The 11717-nt window shown below is 36.5% G+C and overlaps 1 long non-coding RNA gene across 4 annotated transcripts; it reads right to left on the minus strand.

Moving 5' to 3' along the window:
• Positions 1-578: 578 nt before the first annotated feature.
• LOC127854118 (uncharacterized) lies at positions 579-11253 on the minus strand. 4 transcript variants are annotated; one of them, XR_008036926.1, is made up of 4 exons: positions 10034-10809; positions 6221-6300; positions 3175-3223; positions 579-610 (listed from the first exon to the last, which is right to left on the minus strand). It is a non-coding gene; the product is annotated as an uncharacterized LOC127854118 (long non-coding RNA). The 4 variants fall into 4 exon arrangements; XR_008036928.1 differs by lacking the exon at positions 579-610 and adding an exon at positions 11172-11253 and having other exon boundaries at positions 3098-3223; positions 10034-10204; XR_008036927.1 differs by lacking the exon at positions 579-610 and adding an exon at positions 11056-11182 and having other exon boundaries at positions 3098-3223; positions 10034-10204.
• Between the last annotated feature and the right edge of the window lie 464 nt (positions 11254-11717).

The raw sequence follows: 11717 nt of genomic DNA on the forward strand, positions 1-11717 counted from the left end.
ACACTTTAAACCTGTCCACTGTAAACACAAGGTTACTGTTTTGACCTTTTTATACTATTTACATTTCTTATTGCTTTTGAAATATCATCTTATATATAATGTAATAATGTTCGCATGTATCACAATTATATTCTAACAACCCGGTTCAATTCATTGAGCTGTACACTAATAAATGTAGGGACTAAAATATGATGATAACATTTCTCATCTCTTCTTCTTCTTGTCAATCACTCAAATGGAAACACTGGCCCCTGTGGTACACATTCTTTTTGATCACATGTTTTGTCTGCCAAAACTGAAAAAATAAGAATCACAAATAAACAGTTTAAAGAGAAGTGTTTATGCCCCAACACTAATCTTTAGTTTCAAAACAATTGTAATGTCCAAACAAAATTAAACTAAAATACCAAAGTGTGCAAATTCAAATGCTTTTACTTTGAGCTAATAGAGAGAGTTATACAGACAACAGACATTTGCACATGGTGAATACTTGTGTTATTTGGATAAGGCATTACCATGATATAAGTCTGAGCAGTAGTAGGGGACGCAATGCATGCTCTCCAACCGCTCAACTAATTGTGACTGCTAGATGATGATTTCAGCTGAGGAGCTAAACAAAAATGAGCAAGGGCCATAGTTCTGCAAAATTTGGGCTCATACATAATTTATTCCTTTAAGATGCCAATGTTTCCAATGTTGACTAGAAATGGCGCGGCAGAGACCGACGCACATCCCCACGCCGCATGTTTATCGGTGTAGAAATGAAGAAATTATAGTAAAAGGCAATTTTGGGTGGGCGTGGCCTATGTGGGAGGGGCACCCCAGGGTTGGTAATGGGGCCATACATAGTTGAGATTGACCGTATTGTCATAAGGAGGTTCAGTATTAATTTGAAGTAAATGGGTGAAGAACTTTTAAAGTTATCGAAGGATCCAGAAAAGTGTCAGACTGACATACACAGAGCGCAAACCGTAAGTCCCTCTCCTTTTTCAAGGGTAGGAAACTAACAAGTTTTGATAATAATGTAAAAATAATGGTCAAAACAAGAAACTGATTGAAATACAAAGTTAGGTCGCCCAAAGGGTGTTCTCATTATGTTATATGCACAAACAGGGATTTCAGATATTAAAGGGGTCAGGACCATGGATAATTAATAAACCCTCATGTCAATTTCATGTGAATTGCCAGCATTTAATTCTTACGTTCACCTACCATTACTAACATCAAGAGTGTCTTGGTTTGGGTAAAGCTTTCGTATATTGTTTGGAGGCATAGTGTAATAGCTGTGATATTTTAGGAATAAAATGAACCTAAACACAAAACTGAAGCAAATCTGCACCTTTTTAGGTATATTTTGACCTTTGACCTTGAAGGATGACCTTGACCTTTCACCACTCAAAATGTGCAGCTCCATGAGATACACATGCATGCCAAATATGAAGTTGCTTTCTTAAATATTGCAAAAGTTATGGCAAAATATTAAAGTTGGAGCAAACAAACCAACAGACAGACCAACAGACAGGGCGTAAACAATATATCCCCCACTATAGTTCATTCCAACGCTCACGGACACTGGAACCCCGGGGAGAGTAGGAAAGCTCCACTATATATATTTCATATATAATAGTCGAGCTAAAAAACCCTATTTTACTATGATTCAAGGGCCATAACTCAGGGGTGTCTGGGTCTATTTGGCCCATTATCTAACTTGACCTAGATGTTATTGCCTTACACATTTTCATGAAGTTTGGTGAAGATCTGATGACAATTGCTTGACTTATTGAACGGAAAATAATCCGGACGGACTGACAGACGGACTTACTAACTTACAGACGGACGGATGGACTAACAAACTAAAGGACGGAGCGATTTTAATATGCCCTCAAAATCGCTGGTTCGGGGGCATAAAAACGACATTGTATAAAATGTATTGTATTTCTTAAACTGTATGAACTGTTATATCATACATGCCATAAGTCCCGGATTTTCCGGGACAGTCCCGGAAATGAAGAACTTGTCCCGCTGTCCCGGAAATCTGTCAAATGTCCCCGAATTTACAAAATCCATATATACATGTACCTTATCTTAGGCTTAACTGCACCTCGAATCTGTGTATATATGCAGCGTCTCCATGACAATGCCTACCCGAATAGGCAGACTACGCTACGTGTCAAAATCGATCAATTAACAGGGGTCCTGTTATCATATTGATTGTCTCACGTTCGCTGTCAAACCGAAAAGGCGGCATTGTTTTGGTTGTTAATTGACTTATATCTACATCGAAACAAGAGTGTAACTAATGTGTGACTGTACGGATTTTAAGTTGACGATCTACCGGTACTGTTTTGTTGTATTTGTTTTATGTGATTGGTTGTATGTATTGTGAATTGATTTGAGTTGACAATCTAACGGTACTGTATTGTTGTATTTTTTATTATATAAATGTTATAAATGAATAAAGGCGTATCAACAACTACGCGTTACACACCGGTCTTAATAACAATAACGCAGTGACGTCACCATCTATGTTTAGAACGATCACACTGAAAACACATGGCCTGTATCTAGTAAAGGAACTAGTAATGTTTAATTTGACGTTAATAGATCAAGTATATTTCGGATAGGCTTTCGAACTTTTGCAATTAACAATGCGAAACAAAACAAAACGTACCAAAAATGCATATGTCTATAAATATCGCTACATTTTATACATGTCCCGGAAATATCGGCAAAAGTCCCGGTCATGTATGGTTATATGTAATTTCCATTTAACATTATCATTACATCTTCTCACGCTAGATTGGAAGTCTCTGAACTGTTATATACAGACAGATCAATCCCTAGTTTATCTTCCAGGGATCAGAAGATGTCTTGAAATCATTATGAACTGTTCCATCATTTAAAATACTGTATGAAATAAATGACAAAGTTATGGCCCAGACAAACTTCAGGTTTAAAACACAATAAGTGACGCCATGACCTAGTTTCTGACCGGGCATGATCCATATTCAAACTTGACCTATACATCATCTAGATACAATTTGTGACCAAGTTTGGGTGAAGATCTGATGAAATTTCGGGACATACTGACGGACCGACAAAGTGGTTCCTATATAGCCCCCATTACCAAAAAGATAGTATTACCAGCAGTTGGTTTCAATGGAAATTTCTTACCAGACAAGAGGTTTGATGCAAATTGTTGTGAGGGGAAACTGGAAAATATCTGAAACAAAAATAAAGTCTTATATAATTTGAAGCGCTATATTGTTAAGTCAACTTTTAATATTTGATAATCATAATACTGCTAGCTGTCTGATTACAGAGTCTTCACAACATAATGCGTTAACAGTTTTTCCTGCAATAAGCAAACAGGACAAAATCAACAACACGAGTATTTATAATATATTCAGAGACAAAGATGATCCATCCATGTCTTTGGAAATAAGCAAAGGGCATTTAACAATTATTTTGGCCTCATTTTAGCCATGTTGATAAATATAATGGGTCATACTGCTTGGTGTGTTACAAGTGAAACACCATCAAAACCAGTGCTCCAGCTTGGCATGAATGGAAGGGCGCAGCACCCTGCCATTCAAAGATTCCAACCTGTCAACCTTGGACACCCTTCATGCCCTTTGATGAAAATGCCGAGTTGGGAATAGGGAGTTACAGTTGTAAGATCGTACGCGAATATCATTTGCCATTTAAAAGGAATCATGATGTTCAAACTTAACCTTTGACCTAGAAGTTGGCAAAGGGTTTGTTTTTAGTTGGTCGCATTTAGAATTTACAGAGCATATTTTGCAAATCAGTGTGTGCTTAGAAGCCTTAGCTACGGAAAGAACCGCAACTCAATTTGCTTAGAACGATCACCACTGCCTGTCTGCAACAGATGACAAATGATTCTGCTCTAGCAGTGAGTGTATATACCAGCTTGTAAGACGACATTGGCCAGACTAGTGTTTATCATTAAAGTCTGTACGTATTTGTACCATTTTTGACCTCATCCAAGATATCATTGGGACAAATCTTCGGACAAAGTTTCATGATGATCAGACAATAAATGTGGCCTCTAGAGTGTTAACAAGGTTTTACTATATAGCCATAAAAGAAAAAATGCAGAGCCCACTGGCAGCCATGTTTTTCAACCAATCAGCATCATGTTTGAACTCGTCCAAGATATTATTGGGATGAATCTTCTGACCATTTTTCATGAACATCGGAAATAAAAGTGGCCTCTAAAGTGTTAACAAGACTTTATTATAGCCATATAATGAAAAAAAGGCCCCGCCCCCTGGAAGTCGTGTTTTCCAAGCAAATGTACCCATTTTCAAACTCTTTCAAGATATCATTGAGATCAATCTGCTGACCAAATTTCATGAAGCTTGACAATAAATGTGGCCTCTAAAGTGTTAACAAGGTTTTACTAAAGCCCTATAAGGAAAAATGCCCCGCCCCCTGGTGGCCATGTTTTTATAGCAACCATACCCATTTTCGAACTCATTCAAGACATCATTGGGACAAATCTTCTGACCAAGTTTCATAAAGATCAGACAATAAATGTGGCCTCTAGAATGTTAACAAGGTTTTACTATAGCCATAGAAGGAAAAATGCTCTGCCCCCTGGCAGCCATGTTTTTCAACCAATCAGCATCATTTTTAAACTCGTCCAAGATATTATTGGGATGAATCTTCTGACCTTGTTTCATGAAGATCCGACAATAAATGTGGCCTCTAGGGTGTTAACAAGATTTTACTATAGCCATTTATAGCCATATTATGAAAAATGCCCCGCCCCTTGGCAGCCATGTTTTTCAAGCAAACATAACCATTTTCAAACTCATCCAAGATATCATTGAGACCAATCTTCTGACCAAATTTCACGAAGATTGGACAATGCGGCCTCTAGAGTGTTCACACGGTTTTACTAAAGCCATATATAACCATATATGGACCATATATAAATAACCATATAAGGAAAAATGCCCCGCCCCCTGGTGGCCATGTTTTTAAAGCAACCAAAACCATTTTCAAACTCATCCAAGATATCATTGGAAAAATGTTCTGACCAAGTTTCATGAAAATCTGACAATAAATGTGGCCTCTAGAGTGATAACAAGGTTTACTATAGCCATATAAGGAAAATGCCCCACCTCATAAATGCCATGTTTTTCAACCAACCGGCGTCATTTTAAAACTTGTCAAAGATATTATTGGGTTGAATCTTAAGTAATATGCATATAATAATGGAAAAAGGGCCATTATTCTTACAAAATGCTTGATACAGTTGTCTGCTCTTCTTTATAGATTGGGGTCATGTTGGTAAATAAGTTTGCAAAATAAGAAAGCAATATGTCAAGGGACGTTGAAAATATTTTAGGTGGTAAGCCAACTTTAACATAGATTTATCAATAATATGAATATTCAAAATGGTAAAGGAGCTATAATTATTACAAAATGCTTGATAGAGTTGTCTGCTCTTGTTTATAGGTTGGGGTCATGTTGGTAAAGAAAAATGCAAAATATGAAAGCAATATGTCAAGGGACATTGAAAATATTTGGGGTAGTAAACAAACTTAAACATTTGCTGCATTTTCTAAGTGGAATAGGGGCCATAATTATTACAAAATGCTTGATAGAGTTGTCTGCTCTTGTTTATAGGTTGGGGTCATGTTTGTTAAGAAGTATGCAAAATATGAAAGAAATATGCCAAGGGACATTGAAAATATTTGGGGTAGTACGCAAACTTTTAACATTTGCATGCTCACACTAACGCCAATGCTAAGGCTAACGCAAACGCCGGGTGAGTAGAATTGCTCCACTATATAGATTTCATATATAATAGTCGAGCTAAAAAGGGTCTTTCTGTAAATCTTTAAGAGAACAAATTAAAAACTCAACAGGCCTTTTTTATTATTAAATATGCTTGTTTCCATATATAATTTAAGGCCCTAAAATCATTCAGGATATAACTTTGAACATTTTTTACAGAAATAAAATGATCTTAAAGTTCTCTGCAATGCAAAGTAATTTTTACACACTAGATATTTAAAAAAAAAATTGTTAACTTGTCCATGCTATTCGGGCCGGCTGTGCTCTAACTGCCTATGGAAAATCTTGATTATATATATATTATATATATATACCTGTTGTGACCCTTGAGATCCTTATGAAATGTTCATAATTCACTAATAACTGTATGTAAAAAAAATAGTATTACCAGATAATCGGGTTCAAAAGTTATTTCTTTCAAGACAGGATGGTTGGTGGGAAATGTCTTCCGACGAAACTGAAAAACATCTAAAACAAAAAGAAAGTGACTTCTTGTATAATTTGAAGCACTATTCATTTTAATACAATTGTGTTTTGACAGCCATAGTTCTGCTGAGCCTAAAAATTAAAAGTAGGTCAACAAAACACAAAATGAAATCCAATGATTGCATCACCAAATCTTCAACATATCCAATTAATAAAATTAATGTTTATATATAGACGGTTTTGATACATGGCACAACATCAGGGGTGTCAAATGTCCCAAATTTGAAATCCTAATGATAAAGTCTGGAGTCTGAGCCTGTAGGTCCCTTACAGGTAGAGCCCCCCAAAGCCATAGTTCATTGTTCTTTTTATAGTCTTAGTTGCTATTTCTGGTGAGTAAAATGCAAACTATTATAAGCCAGACCACCAGTAACACTCGATGTGTAATTGTCATTTTATATAAATGTTATAAAGAACATCGATAACAAGGGCTGTTTGTAAAACATGCATGCCCCCCATATGGGCTGTCCGTTGTAGTGGCAGCCATTATGTGAATACGTTTTTTGGCACTGTGACCTTGACCTTTGACCTAGTGACCTGAAAATCAATATGGGTCATCTGCATGTCATGATAAATGTACCCATGAAGTTTCATGATCCTAGGCGTAAGCGTTCTTGAGTTATCATCGGAAACCATTTAACTATTTCGGGTCACCGTGAATTTGACCTTTGACATAGTTACCTCAAAATTAATACGGGTCACCTGCGAGTCATGATCAATCTACCTATGAAGTTTCATGATCCTAGGCGTATGCGTTTTTGAGTTATCAACCGGAAACCATTTTACTATTTCGGGTCACCGTGACCTTGACCTAGTGACCTCAAAATCAATAGGGGTCATCTGCAAGTCATGATCAATCTACCTATGAAGTTTCATGATCCTTGGCATATGCGTTCTTGAGTTATCATCCAGAAACCATTTTACTATTTCGGGTCACCATGACCTAGAGCTTTGACCTAGTGACCTCTAAATGAATAGGGATCATCTGCGAGTCATGATCTATCTTCCTATGAAGTTTCATGATCCTAGGCCTAAGCGTTCTTGAGTTATCATCCGGAAACCACCTGGTGGACGGACCGACAGACCGACCAACCGACATGTGCAAAGCAATATCCCCCCTCTTCTTCGAAGGGGGGCATAATAAATGTTAATCCACTAACCATACAGTAAAACAACTGTCCAAAAATATATCCAGATATGTCTTTTGCAAATGAAATAATATATGCACTTAGTTTGACAGCAGAAAATGGAAATTTAATGATGGGGGACATATGCTACATTTTGTAGTATGTAAGATTTCTGGAAAGTAGCCAAGAGGTTAGGTCAGTTACCTTTTATGTCCGTGTCAGCGGATAACCAATCAGACAATAGTAAAACAAGGGACAAAATTGTCACAAAACCAGGTTTTCAATGTAGAAAAAAGTCTGATAGAGGGAGACAACTCAAACTGAACTGTTTATAATTAACCCCCTTTGTTTCAAAATAAATATATTTTTAGTTGTGGCGACCTTGACCTTGGAGATATTGACGTAATTCTAAAGTGCGATACAACGTCCCACGATGGTGAACAAATATGCCAAATCATTTTTAAGTCTCACAATGAATGACATAGTTTTGGCCCGGACAAGCTCTTTTATGGCCATTTTTGACCTTTGAACTCAAAGTGTGACCTTGACCTTGGATATATTGACGGTATTCTTTTGAGCGACACACAGTCTAATGATGGTGAACAAATGTGCCAAATGATTTTAAATTCTCACCAAGAACCACAACGTTATGGCCCGGACAAGCTTGTTCCGTCCGCCCGCCAGCCGGCATTTGCCAAATTGAATAACCCGTTTTTTTCTTTGGAAAACCTTGTTAAAAAGACCAGGAAAAATCCATACTAAGCGCACATGCCCGGCATGCCAATGAAGCAATTACAATATTTGTTCACACCCCCTTAAAACAAATCATCAGATTTACACTGATCTAAAATTCAATCCTGAATGGCTCAAATCGGGATTTCCAAATAATCCGGACAATTAACACCCTTGCAACATGCATGGGTTGCTAAGTTACTAAATGTCCTACATATAACAAATTCAGAATTTGTGTACCATCCCACTCACATAAATAGCAATTGCAAGATGATGTCCATTACAAACCTGTTTGTTATCATTCTGACCTTTTTGTACTTCTATAGTTTTTCAAATTTTAATGTGATTAAAGTGCAAACACCTGATTATAGAAGGTATACCTAAGATCATATTGCTTGCCATGAGTAATAATCCAACAGATTGGCTTTGTTTGTATGCCAATAGATAGAGCTTGCACATTCTTTTTCAATATGTGGTTATGGACAACTGTAAACATTACTTCATGTATTTTAAGGGGCCTTTGCATGTTTTGGTAAATTGACAAAATAAAACAAGAGCAGCTGTCACCATAGGATGACTTATGCCCCCTATAAATGCTTGATAGAAGTTATGAGCTTTTTTCGAAACCTAAACACAGATTTCGAAACCTAAACGCGGACCCTAAGTTCAAGGTCACAGGGGTCAAAATTTGTGTGCGTATGGAAAGGCCTTGTCCATATACACATGCATACCAAATATGAAGATTATATCTCAAGGGACATAGAAGTTATGAGCATTTTTCAATATCTAAACGCAGATTTCGAAATCTAAACGCGGACCCTAACTTCAAGGTCAAGGTCACAGGGGTAAATTTTTTTGTGCGTATGGAAAGGCCTTGTTCATATACACATGCATACCAAATATGAAGGTTATATCTCAAAACATAGAAGTTATGAGCATTTTTCAAAACCTAAACGCAGATTTCGAAACCTAAACGCGGACCCCAAGTTCAAGGTCACAGGGGTAACAATTTTTGTGCGTATGGAAAGGCCTTGTCCATATACACATGCATACCAAATATGAAGGTTATATCTCAAGGGACATAGAAGTTATGAGCATTTTTCAAAACCTAAACGCAGATTTTGAAACCTAAACACGGACCTTAAGTTCAAGGTCAAGGTCACAGGGGTAAAAATTTGTGTTATTATGGAAAGGCTTTGTCCATATGCACATGCATACCAAATATGAAGGTTATATCTCAAGGGAAATAGAAGTTATGAGCATTTTTCGAAACCTAAACGCAAAGTGTGACAGAAATACGGACCGACAGACGGACAGTCTGATAACTATATGCCCCCTATTCTTTGAAAGGGGGCATAAAAATTGTTTCAGACTTGCACATTTTTGTTGCAGTTATGATATTTGTGAGAAAACAGTTATACTTAACATTAACAACCTGAAATTGATAAATCGTTGCAAAGCAAAACAATTGAATAATTTGGAGTTCTGTTGTCGTTTTTTGTGACACTACGAGCTTTGCTTATAGAAACTAAAAGTATAAAATATTGTATGAGCATGGATGGCCGTCTTAGCGTTAGACTTTTACTCCAGAGGTCAGTGGTTTGAGCCCAGATGAGGATTACTTTTTCTTTTAATTTGTTCTTGTTTTTTAATTGAGCTTTTTAGATTTAATGTTTACATTTATAAATATAACGCATTTAATGACAAACTTCAATACATGCCATAATCTGTTATAAGGTCCATTAAATACCAAGATGAGTATCAAGGAACCTGAGTGAAACATTTTATTTTATTTCGGATATATACAGGACTGCTTATTGGAAACAAAAAGTTTGCTCGATTCTTGAATGACTTACAAAAATGTTTATCAAATCAAGTAGGTTCGTTTATTCTTCGTCTGTTGTCCCATCTCGCCAACAGTCAACCAGCTCCCTCCAGGCTTGTCAGTTCCAGGCAAGTCTCTCTAGCTGCCCCCATTTTGGCCCATCTGCTTAGAATCTGCATCCAGGTCACGGCGCCAGGTGTTACTGTATTTGAAATAAAGTAGGTTGGATGCCATTAAATGTGACTTTAAACACCATAATGACAGACAAAATAACAGGTTTATTTCCCTTCAATTAATAACAAGCAAATTCATTGAATTGATATCCCCCGCTAATTAGCTTCTGGACACAAAAGTGTTATATTTGACACTCAGGTAAAAAAGCATTTTTTTAGGTTCGAAGGGCCATAACTCCGTTATTAACAGATAGTGTACAATGCCATTTGGCATGCATCATCCTCTTATCTATACATATACTCATACCAAGTTTCAATGAAATCCACCAAAGCACTTCCAAGATATGGCTCCCAACACAAAAGTGCCGGATGGACGGAAAGACGGGCGGACAAGGCCAAAACAATATCCCTCCGCCTATTGCAGGGTGATAATAACATGAATGTAAATTAAAGCCAGCACATATATGAATTAACTGCCTAGATGGGTGTATTAAATATAATTTAGGGCTGTACAATACTTACTGATATGTGAGCATATATTTACTTTTAGTAAATATAAATAAATGTAACAGTAATACTTACACACTTGTGACTGTGAGTTTATACATGTAACTAAACTTCCTTTATAATTTTATAACAGTGTTTTATTCCTGCCATAGATCTAGTATTAAGAAGTCACTTGCTCAATAACACATTTAAGCATGAGCTGTTTTTTTTTCTGCATACATAAGAAAACATCGAAAAAAAAACACAAGAGGAGCATGTATCCGAAAGTAAATTACGTCCGAAATCGGGCAAGTTAAGCATGCGCGAAATTCACCAAAACATCGATTAAATATGGTTTAAACAGAATCATATGTAAAACTTGAGTTTGACCTACTTAGCAATCAATGGTCAAAACAACCTCGAAATAGCTTTTTCTTCATGTCAACAATACAATTGTTGAGTTAATGTTGACGTAATACTAATAATGGTAATACTATCCATATTCTCTACCTAGAATATTCATCATATTAAAATATCCAATAAATGTAGTATATTTCTTTTCACGCTAACAATTCAACATGGCTTACAATCGGTTTTGCTTGGGCATGCGCATTGCAAGCCTATTTGGTTTGGTCCCGCCTTTTTCTCCATATATGGTCATTTGAGCTTGTGGACGGCCGTGGACCATCCACCTACAGCTACTGAGCTATTCCGCCGAGTACACATTCTTGACGTATTTTATACCTTATATAAGCAATCTTCGTAGTTTCACAAAATTTAACGACACAAACAGAACTCTCCAAATTATTCAATCGTTTCGCGTTGCAACGCTTTATAATTTTTAGGTTTTAAAATCGTCAAAAGATGCATATAATGGCTATATTAGAGCATGGTTAATGTTCAGTATTACTGTTTCCTCACAAATATCATAACTAAAACGAAAACTTACGAATCTGAAACAACTTTTTTCAATTTTGTCAATTTACCAAAGCGTGAAAAGATCCCTTTAAATAGCAAGATCTTTGGAATCCCAATTTCACGGTGATAAGAAAATGA

The sequence above is a fragment of the Dreissena polymorpha genome, chromosome 12 (genome assembly GCF_020536995.1).
Source record: "Dreissena polymorpha isolate Duluth1 chromosome 12, UMN_Dpol_1.0, whole genome shotgun sequence".
Classification (NCBI taxonomy): Eukaryota; Metazoa; Mollusca; class Bivalvia; order Myida; family Dreissenidae; genus Dreissena; species Dreissena polymorpha.